This window comes from Topomyia yanbarensis, chromosome 3 (genome assembly GCF_030247195.1).
Source record: "Topomyia yanbarensis strain Yona2022 chromosome 3, ASM3024719v1, whole genome shotgun sequence".
In the NCBI taxonomy this organism is placed as follows: Eukaryota; Metazoa; Arthropoda; class Insecta; order Diptera; family Culicidae; genus Topomyia; species Topomyia yanbarensis.
Genome location: NC_080672.1, coordinates 144,187,842 through 144,201,181, shown reverse-complemented (window position 1 = coordinate 144,201,181; position 13,340 = coordinate 144,187,842). Strand labels below are relative to the sequence as shown.

General features: G+C 35.2%; 1 protein-coding gene across 1 annotated transcript in view; it reads left to right on the top strand.

Annotated features, from left to right (window-relative positions):
* Positions 1 to 13,340, top strand: part of LOC131688575 (uncharacterized) — a 114,223-nt gene that overhangs the window by 29,764 nt on the left and 71,119 nt on the right. The window lies entirely within an intron of this gene.

The following is a 13,340-nucleotide window of genomic DNA, read 5'->3' as shown; positions in this document are numbered from 1 at the left end:
AGGTGAAAAAGATAGATAGAGACAGACAGACGGCTTGTAAAATTGTATTTGCATTCTTTCTACATTTTTCGCTAAACTCGATAACGAAACAATATTATGGCACGTGTCGTGTTGAATTTTTCAGCACCCTTACCGATTTGTTAACACCTCTCTAAATAGCCATGCATTCCTTATAAACAAAGGTTCTTAGCTAGCCGTGAGCTCATGCTTGGTGTAATAAAACTATCGTGCAATTTTCAATTCATTTTACTCACCGAATACCTTACTGTGAAGATAACTTGTTTCAAAATATTCTTAAGTGCGTCACTACCTAGTGAAATGAATTTTCGTATTCATGTGGGATATCTTTTATACTCTTTGTACGCTTGCTTTGTACTGAAAACTTTGGAAATAATCATTGAAATGTTAATAAGAAGCAATACTCCCAATGACCGGCTGTTCTGAGATCAAATTGCTTGTTTCGAATTAGCGGAAATTGATCGCGAGCGACTTTCGTACATATTGCTAAGATCATATCATTACCTCTATTATATTCCACTCAGCTTTATCCTGTTATGTAACGCCCCCATTTCACTACCTACTAACACCAATCCTATCCTGCGACATTTGTGGATGATTTGTGAGGATTTGAGAATTCCTCGGTCATAATAGTCACAAGTGTTGAACTAACATTCCTTCTCATGTACGTGGCCATCTACGTTATTGATCATACTATAATCTTAGTCTCTTTAGGTTGCACGTTGAGTATGGTGTACTACTCCCAAGTATCATACAATTGGTTCAATGTGCAATTTCAACAGGCTTTGATCAACCACGAGAGACTTACGGGCGGTCAACTAAGCTAAACTAAACTTTTTCATTATTTTATGCATATTTATTCAGAACTATCCGCTAAATCCAATTTTAAATGAAAATAAATTTACCTTCTTAAAATATTTGCTGATTCGCCGCATTCACACAGTGCACCGAAACACAACAGTGCTTAGTAAAACCAAAAATACGAGCCATGAATTACCGCCTCATATCTCGTTATTTCCTCACAAATATATTAAACATTGCACTGAAGCATACCTTTATTTTAGCAGGGGAATCCATTTGTGAATTATCGACTATAATAGCACTCATTATATGTTAAAATAGGTTAGGTGTTATTATACGCGATTCAATTCGAGAAATTCAAAGGTTGTAATTTTCGCCATGTTTCTTCAAATGCACTACCACAATCACGACAATCTTTCTGTATCCAGCACACATGAAAGAAACAAAAGTGTGGCTAAATAAAAACAAAAACTTTGAAATATATTGTCATGCAAGTATAAATAATCAATTATTTCAAGTTATTTAATTGATTGCTGATTGCAGAGATTTTATTTTCATCTGCACATAAAATTCGGCTCATGCAGTGTTTAATGTGAAACTAATCATTGCCAATTGTTAGCCTTCACGTGGTTATTTCCAGCGAGTGCAATTCCAACAGCTGATGAGGCTTTTTTCATGCGTATGATGTTTATGTTTATGTTTGTTTCGATCGGGTGAAAAATGTAGAATGAAAAAAAACTATTATATAGATGGTTCAGAAACTTAAACTGATACTTTATTCTGAGAATGGTTTTAGATAACCTTCATTAAAAAATAGTGCGACCCGCTGCCCAATAGGGTCAAAGTAGGCTCATTACCCTATTTGTCAAACTACAGAGTAAAAGTTGTAGTCTAGATTGGAGGTATTACCAGATATTGAATAATTACATGGTGGCAAACCAATATATCAAAACCAAAAAAATGAATGTACTTTTAAAGTGATCTGTTAAAGGTTGTAGATCTGGTCAAACATAACACAAAACCACGTTTGATCAATTTAATATACTCTCAAAATCTTTCAGGATTTTCGGAACGCACATTTTTTCTACGCGGTCAGTTTTCAACCGATTTTCAATTCTCCGTTCCTTTTCAACGGCATGCTATGTTATGTTCATTTATTTAAAGTACTACGCGGATTTGGGACAACAATATGAAAGTAACCATTATTTTGCGTTTTTTTTTCTTGAAAAATATGAAAACTGCTCAATATTTTTATTAGGCAACGTCTCTGTTTAATAAAAATCGAAATTGGAAAAAATAACGGAAGATATAATTATAGAATCGTATAGTGCGAGACAATATCTCACTAACCCCTTAAGAACTTATGCGAGTAGGTTTCTAATTTGGAAAAATATAACTTCCATTTTTCAACTGATTTTGATGATAATTAGGTCGTTGGATGCAAAAATGAATGTTCTCTCTAAATTTTTAATATAGATGTTTCCTTAAAAAAAATGTTAAGCAATTTTCATAATTTTCATGAAAAAATTGTGGTTCTTTTTATTTCGTTGTCCCAAACCCGTATAGTATTTTCAACAAAAGAACATAACTTAATATAGCGTAGGAATGGTCATTTCTTCTCCTTTTCGGAGCACTCAAAAAATTTAAAATCGGCTGAAACAGAACAGCGTAAATTTTTTTTAGCGCCAAAAGTTCCGAAAAATAGCATTAGAAATCAGTTTATTGCCATTTTTTTTAGATAGATGGGTTAAGCGAATTGATCGAAAGTTTTGTACATTATACTGCATCATTTCAATAATATTCAGCAAATTTGTCCATGCAAAAATATCTACAAGCGACTCGGTGACTAAGCTTTCTGTAAACCGTCTCTGGAAAAACACGATTTGCGGTGTTGACTGCCATACAAAAACTACTTCACCGATATAATGCAAACTTTGCATTCACATTCTATGTAAAAAATATCTAACCCCTACGATGAGTTTTTGAGATAATTTTGCAATTAAGGGGTTTTTTACTGATAAAATGGCGAAATTGTTATTTTTCAAGAAAAACAATCCGCCATTTTTTGAACAGAAAGCCCCATTTTATTCAGTTTTTCAGTATAACAATCTCACTATTTTTTCATTCATCATTTTATTCATTTCGTCCAATGCACAGAAGAGTAATTAGAACAAATTCTTGGCCAATATCCAAAATATTTTTTGTCGATTTTTTAATCAGTTATATTATTTTACATACCTAAAAGCATAAAATAGTAGTGTTCCTGTGTATTGCACCAACTTTCAAAATATTTTTTTGTTATTTTGTTCAAAATTTGAATGATCAAAAAGATACATTATACGGCAAGCTCCGGCAAAGTTGCTGAAGCAGTATTATAGAACAAGATTCCAGTTATCCATCATCTAAACTCACTCGATCTCATCCATTCCGTGTTTACTAATTTGAGGCACATAGAAATGCTGTATGGCCAAATGCTTTGTTTGGAATAATGTATCTATGAATGTATTCACACGCGTTCCTTTCTTTTTCCATTTTCTATTAATCATCTGCATATGCAACTGATAAATCAAATGTCAATCACACAAATAACCTCGAAATTACTAGTATTCGAAAGAATATAGAAAATCGAACTCTCCACAGGTAGGTGGATTCATGAAAATTGTTCTAAAACTAGTCATTGTCTATTTTTAGTTCATATCAAGGCATAATAACGGCAACAGCAGTAGCAGGATTCGACCCCGGTTACTCCTCTGTGCAATGTGTTAATTTCACACAACTTAATTTATTCTATTAATTTCGCAACTTTTTAATATCGTATATTTTTTCATTTAATGAGCTGACCTGAATTGATTTATTTGTTTATTAATTTGATTTTATAAAGAATGATTTATTTATTATTTAATTTTATGAATTTGATATTTGATTTTGAGTTTATTGACTTCTTACAATTTATTCAGTTGATTTGAGGCTTTATTCGCGCAGGAACTGAAACTGTGTTCATTCGATATCTAGTTGGGTGCATACTTCGCATGAGTTTTAATAAATGATCTATGTGATATTTGTAAGAAATGTCTCATCCTACTTCAATATGAATTAAGTCGATTTGTTTATTTTGTTGTCATATTTTCTATTTTACTGGGTAGGCTATTGTCTTGAGCTTGAGCTTGTGCGACCACCCCTGGGCTGCCACTCCGTTATCGATATGGACTTGCTGAAGATGCACAGGGTATCAGTATATAATTATGCTTGGGAGTAGCGAAACATCTTTCATTGTGCAACTCCTGATAATCCCTAAGTGTGATCAATACCGGCGCCCGGCAGGCCCGAACGTAGATCGCGGAAGGAAAGGGAAGGAATGGTTAGTCCGATACTTGCTTTTACTAGAGGCCGTATATACTACTGCGCACTCCACAAGTATCACGGGAGGAGGATATTTGTTAGTAATGGGATTTTCGATTGATTGACACCGGTGTAGTGGAGTACACTGGAACTGCACCATTTTTGCACTTTCTAGTAGAACGTGCAGAAAACTGGGCATGTTCCATTGACACTTCTGCTAGAAAGTGCAAAACCAGTGCATTCCACTACTCCGGTGCACATCAATCGAAAATCCCATAAGTATAGAAATTGGATTCTAGTTCTTCTTTACCGAGAGGTGACTCTACTATCTGGACTAAATATCGATCCATCAACTTATGGACCGGGGACCAACGGCTTTATTTCCCTTCCGAAGGAAGACGTGACCACAGATTTATTCACCTCAGCAAAATCTCAACGACCTCGGCTGGAATTGAACCCAGGCCAACTGGAATGAGTGGGAGTAACTCTTACCACTCAACCACCGGCGCCGTCCTGGGTAGAATATTGTCTCAAAAGATCATACAAAAAAATTAAATTCTCATAAAACTGAATCTGTAGACAAATGGAAAACGTCATTTTCCATTAATATGTGTGATCACAGCATACTCAAGTTGATTTTTTCCGAGGGGTGTTATTTAGCCTTAATGTCAATAAATCTGGGCGGGAAATATTGATTCAATAAGCATTGTTTCCATTCATTTCCACCAACCAACCAGTCAATCTTCTACAATGACACGGAAAAATTGCGGAATGGAAACTTTTATTACACCCTGTTCGCACACCAATCTAGTTTTTCCCCGAATCGATGGAATGTGGCAATTTCCTGGGAATGTGTTTACGGCGATGAAAGCGAATGGAATTTGTAAATAAACAAATCGTTACGATTTGGTAACGTTGAATTTGATTGTTGTTTTGTGAATGATTTTCTCTTCGAAGAAAGATAACTTCGGAATGATAATGACGTATCGGCATTTCACTACAATTTTGTGTCGGTATTATCTCGGATTCGACTGTCCATTTTGGTTTGCAGTGTTTTCAGTTTAATATACTTATGTGGTGCATTGATATAGTCATCATTTAGGTATTTGAAAACGATTCAAAATCTCAATTTCTATTTCAAGAGTTTTGCGGAAACATTCCAACACAAAATTTACCTCAATCATTTTTAATTCGATTGGAATTTTATGGAAAATTGCATTTCGTAGCAATATATTTTCATTCATCAACCAAAGAATTCGTCAATTATATAGCAATATATGAAGTAACGAATGCAACCTTCTAGTTGAGATTTGTTCGTTCAAGTTCAATCAAATTTGTCTACGTTTCGTTGCTCTGATTCAACAAACATTTAACAAAACACATAAGGGAGCCTGAGGCTAGTTGGCGGTGTTTTCAATGTGAATTTTTTTGCCGTTTTGATTTAAGTGCAAAATAAAACAAGTTGCATAAGAAGGCAAACATATTGGGCCGTATGTATGGGGTAAGTTTGCCGCCAGAAAAAAAAAACAATAAAATGCAATTTCAACTACTACAAAAGTCCTTATGAAACGTGCAGAATATCTTATCCATAAATCGGTATATTAATTGACACTTGTCAATATATTCCTTGTTTTGACGTGAGTCTTGTTTTTAGTCAATATTTTTACGTGTCAATACCCCGGAATTTTGATTTCAACGCGTACTTTGCATTCAAGAATTTTCGATTTTTTTTTCAAACAATTGGCCTAAGAAAATGTCATTTAAACTTTCGTAAGTGGTTGGGTGTAATATCTATACGCTATTGAAAAATATAGTCTTTCGTGGAATAGATTAAAACTCATCATAAATAACACACAATACTTAAAATGAAGAAAATTTACCTAATATAATCAAAACACAATATCGCGTACAACTTCTACAAAACAAAATGGTATACAACATAAACACATTGGGGAATGTATTATTTCGCATTGCTTGAGTTACACGACCATATGTGTAATAGAAATGGAGAAAAAGGTATTTCAACAACTTACTCCAGCCACCAATTAGACCCGGGTTCCTCTACACCATTTCTTTTTCATTCTTAATGGAAAAGTACCCAAAAGCGACGAATTACGTCAAACCTGGCATTTAGAGTCTTTCGGCCTAGTTGATACAGTCCCACTCTAAAAGTGTTTGCTCTCTCTTAGACGGGGGATGTAAATTTTCTTTTTCTTCCATATTGCGGATAAAATTTTCCATGCAATTGACGCGATTCCTTTTATTTTTCAGGAACTGATTGAATAAACTAAAGATTGCTTGTACGAACTTGACAGAATCGTCGAGCTTCACGCGTATGGCTGCCGTTCAGATAATAAATATAAAAATAGAACATAATTTCCAAGTAATTTTTGTTAAGATTCAATTGGCAAACATCATCTAATTCTATTGATTTAAAAAATCCGATGAAAATACGTAAAAATTTTAGCAGTTCTAATAATTTGATAAGTTCAACATCTGTCCGGTTGGTGAATTTTAAGACATTCAAAATTGTATCATCTTTCACAATCGTGTTATAGTTGTTATGTGACTGAACCATTTATTCATGTACACAACAAATGACGAGCGTAAATAAGTATTTCTGGATAGTTAGAACGACTGATTAAAAGTTAGATTATTGTCGCAATTGATTTCAATTACGTTGGATGTGTAGTCCTCATCCATTCCCACTAATGACTCATAAACAATGCAGATAGACAATTGTTTCAACTTTCAAACGAAGTAGGTGGTGTCACGTAATTCTCTCGCGCGGTATAGTTATTCTGTACCTATAGTGAAAGTAAAGTCATTGGCCCTGGCTCGGTGATACCTATATGTTCTGTTAGATTTTTGTCTGGTTAGGACTTTCCCAATTCGACGCAAACTCCATTTTTTGCGGTTCTTCACCGTTTTCGTGTCGATTTCTTGGAAAACCCCAATTTGTTCTTCACAACAATGTCCACAAGCCGCCATACACGGTCTTGAAATTAATTGATGATTGACATGCAAACTTAGTGCAATTATAAAACTTTATAGCCCGCAAGTTGTAGTGACGGCATCAAGTGTTACTTCAAAATGATATAAAATGTTGACAACACGAAATGAAAAATGGTGGTTTTGTCAGTGAACGTGATGATCATAAAAATAATACGATAGTTAAGAAATCATCAAATGTAATTACATGTCGAGTTGAAATTAATTTCTCCTTTATCGATCTCACTTGTGCATAGTGAAAGTCATGGAATCGCATTGAAATTAGACTTTTACCCGACGTTATTACATTATATTACATTCTTCACAATAAATACTATTTATTAAATAGCACGATCGTGTGAAAATATTTTTCATACTAAATTCATCATGGTATTTGGCTGTGTTTGTGAAATCATATGCAATGTACTATGTGATATTTTTATACCAAATGTAACATTAGATTTGTCATATTTTCATACAAACAGGACGAATGAAAAATCAGTACCTTATTTTAACATTAGCAAACGATTGTGAATACCAATGTAAACAAGATGTGGTTTTATACATTTTTTATACATTTTTTTCTAAATGGAGAAGTGCTGTCGCTGGTTTAGCTGAGGATACAATACAGATGTCTAGAGCAGACCTAAGTAAACGTAAATCCCATAATATCCACTTAGGGGAGACTTTAATAATTATTAATAACGTGTTTCAATAATTATCAATAACGTGTTCTATTTGGTTCTTAATTTTTTTTCAAAAATATTTTTATACTTATTTCGATTCTATCAGCTAATTTTAAAAGATTGGAGTGAAAAAGCCTTTATAGGAAATATTCCGTAATCCATGCATTTGTGTTAAATGATGTAATTTTTTATCAATCTTTGTACGGACATATTTACAAGAGCAATAATTTTTTTCACAGAAGTCATATGCCATGTCAATCCTAATGAAGTTGTGAAGTTATTCTACATTAATCGAAATATTGGAAAACACTCAGGTTTTTCACGCGGGGGATAGAGGCCGCGTAAATGAAAACCGCCTAAATTTCAAAGTTCGCGTGAATTTCAAAATCCGCGTAAATGAAGATCTCGTAAATTTGAGAATCCGCTTTAAAGGGAACCTAGTTAATAGATACCGCGTAAATTCGAAAATCTGCGTAAATGGAAACCGCGTAAATTTCAAAAACCGCGTAAATGAAATCCGCGTAAATTTCAAAATCCGCGTAAAAAACGCGTAAAAAAGTTATTTATGAAATTAGCACGGCATTGAACGTAAGAACTAATGTTGGGGAGATTTGAACAAGATTTTATGGGGAGACTTGACCAATAAGCTGAAGAAAAAAATAAAAATTACTGATATTCACTATTCTGTGGTACCTACTGTGATTTTTTTATTATGCCGCAAAAAATCCCTCCTTAATACCAGTCTATATCTTTATAGTACTAGTCAACAAAGTTAACAGTTATGTGGCTGATTTCGTGACGTGTGAAAAAGGAAAGGCAATAAAAAAATCAAAATTCATGAAATACAACCCTTTTATATCTTTTACTGGTACTAAGGATCTCCAGGTGTTTGTGTTTCGACTTCATCTCTTCAGAACCACGGCACTTGACCAATGCACCGGGATGACGCTAAGTCCAAAATTGGAAACACTATTTGTGAACACACTAGACGACTTCTACCTTACTATTTCCCGTAGGTGAAGAAATTCTGTTTGCTGATAAGACCTACTGAAATCGAATCTTGTTTTTAAAGCGTTTAAAGCCGTCGTTATGCATGATGGGTTTAAACGGCTTTAAACCAATTTTCTCCAAAAATTCTTTTTTCGCGAAAATCACCTGCATTTGGTTTGGCAATGCCAAATACTACTAAAAAATTGGACCTTCCATCGAAATTGCGATATCATCTAATTTGGGTAGCCCACTTGAGAAATTTTGACTTTAATGGAAATGTGCCGTCTACTATGACATCACTATATTAGTGTTTTTATTGTTTATTGAAATACACACGTTTTCAGATTAACAACAATCTTTTTAGTTTTGAAGTGATAATTTTGTTAGTATCTTTATCGTATACTAGAAAGAAGACCAAACATGAAAATTAATCCTTAAATGCCATCTCAAAATTATCGTAGAGACGTATTGAAACTGTGACGCAATTTTCACAAAAAATTAAAAAAATGATTTTCGCCTTTAAAAGTTCAACATAAAAAACGGCCTGCGCGAACATTTAAAAGCCGGCCACACTTTTATTTCAACGTAATCGAAATACGCGAAATTATACTCACGCTAGCATACCCATCATAAAACGCCCACACGACCAAAATGTTACATTGAATCGCTTGTATCTTTCACGATAATGCGAATATGGTTACGAATGTGCACATGCGATCGCGGTCATCCGCGCAAACCTACGCCCGCAAGCTCACATACATAAAAACACTCCGGTGATCAGATCAACATATTAGCACTTGCGAATTTATAAACGCCGTCTCAAGTGCGCGTATACCAACATTTGATCTCACGCCATCATGAATCGGTCACGTCCAGAAGCTCCTACCTTCATTACTAACAGCCTAGGTCTAAGCCTTCAGTCTTCGTCTAAAAAAACACATTCAGGGCGCCATGAACGGATAATATATGGCAATATGAAGGAACTCACTCCCTTCTAGATCTGAACCGTGCACTAAAAATCCTGGTGAACATTCATAAACCATGCTCTACAAAGTTACATGGTTATACAAATGCATTTATGCACGCGAAGTTACATACACGCGACGCACACACCCCCACGCAATCAAAAACGTTAACATACAAACACTCAAATCCTTCGCGATCATCAACTCACGCACAGCCGCGATCTCGGACGAACTTGCACTTGCGCAAAACTGACATCTGAACCACAACATTCAATATCGCAATCAGAACCACGACCCACTGCAATTGGCTTTAAGCAGCGTTTTAGTGGGTGACATTTCCCGTCTCGTCAACAATTGTCTGCACCTGGGGAAGATATCATTTTTGAACACTGGCACACCTCAATTGCAACAATATAATCTGAAATTGTTTGTTAAAACATGTAAATGGAAAAATGCAATATGGGAAGGTTGACAAAACTGTCTTCTTCTTGTTCAGGAGATCAAGAGCTAGGCTTGTAAGCATACCATTTTTTGGACTTATTCCATCTCAAGTTCCTAATTATTAAGCAGGTCGGTGTCTTTGACAAAGATGTTCGCGAGATCAAATCCTACGACGTGGCACAGCGAATAGTACAGGATTCTGGCACTAGGAAGCGCTAGTGACGATGCCTACTGTATGGAGTTGACGCTACCTATCAGCGGCTGAAAATCGATTATTTCGGTTTAATTCGCATTTATCCTACCGTAGTTTAAGCGGAACGAGTGCCTTGATCAAGTGTCATGAACGACGGATCAGATAGCAATACTTACATTTTTACATTACACGTGTAAACTGTGATTTAAATATTCCTCCATGCTATAAATATGATAAGAAGTTTTTTTTAGTATTGCGGCACGTTTGCGGCGTTCGATTTTTTTTAGATTTGAAACCTCAACAACCACGACAAAAGCTTTTTGTGAGAAAAATGTCAAGAAAGTTTGATTTTACGTAAAGACGCAAAGCAATGATTTCATTATATCAAACTTATAATATTTTGGTAGTGCATTTTTCAGTGAAATGAATAAGCATATATTTATAAAAATATATTGATAATTGCCGGAGTTGTGGCTTTTCCCCCGAAATCTTTTATTTAAGAGGTTTGCTGTGATCACGATTGAAGACCAATACATCCGGCCTTATTCTGCGCGGCGTTACGTGACTTTTTTCGTCCAATTCTGAGAGTCGACTCGAGTGAGGTGAGATTCCCCATTGCGGTTAAATGGGCGTCTCACGTCACCCGAAGTGAATCTTCAGAATTGGGTGAGAAAAGTCACTTAGAGTGAGGTGAGATTAGTCGTCTCACGTCACATGCCGCGCAGAATAGGGCCGATCAACTAAAATCCCAAAACTCAAAAAATTTCATTGGTATATAAGTATTCCTCGTACCTTAACGATTAGTTGAATAAATAATATTTTTTTCCTGCATTTGCCTTAAAAAATTTCCGTCTGCAAAACAAAAATTTATGCGTGAAAAAGGAATCGTTAAGATGCGAGAAAAATTAACGAGCAATTGAATTTTTTTTTAAGAATATCGTTATCAAGGAAAAACCATTTTTACTGTATCTATTTTGTTGGGTAAAACCATTTTTGGAAAAACGACATTTTGAGATAATCAAGTTTAAAATTTGAAGGTTATCACCTTCCTTGGTAGACGAAGCGCGCTTGGAAGCGCTGTAACTTTCGATCTATTTTTCGGAATTTTGGGAAAATATTCTCAAGGAGTTGTACTTTCAGATAAAGTAATAAAAAAAATTCGATTTCTTGAAAAATTAAAAAGTAAAAAACCTTTAAGCAGCACACACAGCAATCATGATTTTCAATTGTGGCAATAATAATGTTGATCGACTTGTGTGTGTATGGCTTGTCGAATCCGAAATCGTAAACAAGTGTTTTCAGTCGCTGCTGAGTGGATGCGTAAGCTTCAAACGACGGTTCCATTTTCGCACAACGGAAACGGCATTAGCCTGAATAAACGCAAAAGCAGTTCAAGCTGCCGCGACAAATAAAATTGGAGCGAATTTATTTAGGTGATGTGGTGATTTAAATCACTCTTGGTCTTGGTGTTCGTCTCTGCTTGAGCATTTTCGAGAACTGAAAAGGTTTGTGTATCGCATTGTCAAATGAAGCGGGCAAATGCAGTGTTTGTCTTTCCTCGTTTCTGCTAACAAGTTTAATGAACTAAAATCACATTCGAGGACAGTTCCGCAGACCTTTAATTGGTTGTAATGTGTAGGGAATTTGGCAAGCAATCAAAGTAAAGCCGCCAAATGAAAAAATAATGCTTTACTTATTAATTATACGAAATTGTTGACAATAAAGATGAAAGGTCTACGATTCATTTTGCAAGAAGTGGATTTATCAAACCAGTTGGCGCTGCTGTGAAGGTTCTTCCGTCCCGATGTGCGCCACATATTTGATATAATGAACAATTAGGCAGACTTTTTCGCTGAGGATAATGATAACATTTTGAAATTATACAAATTTGTAACAACCCTATGAAACTACGTTTGAGGCCTCCGGATCGCAATTTCAGAATTAAAACAATAAGTTTTCGCGACACAAACTAGATAAGTTTTGCACTTTCGTAATTTTGTTGGTGTATCTAACAAGCAGTAATTAGCAGATATGCAGCCATCGACAAAAGTCAACTATAGCGGCCATATTCGCATACGGCACACTGAAAGTGAAATGAAATTGGGCATGCAAACACGCGCTTCCCACATCAAACTTGGTGCCAGAATAAAATAATCGCTCTTACTGAATGCGGTGACAAATTAGGTCGCTTAACATTTAGTTTGGTGGTAAATAGATGATTCAGATGTGATGTCGTCCGTGTCAAGTCATGTCCCGGAAAGGATGCAGCACCAATACTTCGCTTTTGTATAGTTACTTATTATCATTCGAATAAGTGATCTGTCTCTGATAAGCTGCTGGATTAAAACCTTTTCAAAACTCTGAAAAAAAGAAAATCAGTCGATTTATTAGATCATCTCGATCCAAATCATGCAAAATAGTTACTGAAAAAACTATCTACTTAGCTGAATGGTGCTTTTGAAAAAGTGGCTGTGGTTTTTTTCATTACGCAGTTGTGTTGCGTACCCCCGAACCCTAGTGCTAGTGCGACAAAAAATCACAGACATTTTTTCAAAAGCACCATTCAACTAAGTCAATAGTTTTTTCCAGCTCCAGGTATTATGTGGATAAACCGGTGGCAAACCTAAACACATTTTTTTCCAACACATACTATCAAGCGATCAATTCTTTTAGCAGCTTACCCAAAGTTCTTTGAAACTTAAGAGTCTAAAAGTTTTGGGAAAGAAAGAGATTTTATCTCTAGTTAAAACATTCATGTTTTTGCCTTGTTCATCTAGAAAGGTTATTTTTCCACATGCTTCCTCACCTCAAAGGTTTCTTACATGTTGTTAAAATTTGACATGTTTTTGATTTTCATCACCACTTGTAATGGCTACAGTTTAACCAGGAAACTGATCGAAAAATGAGAATTTTCAC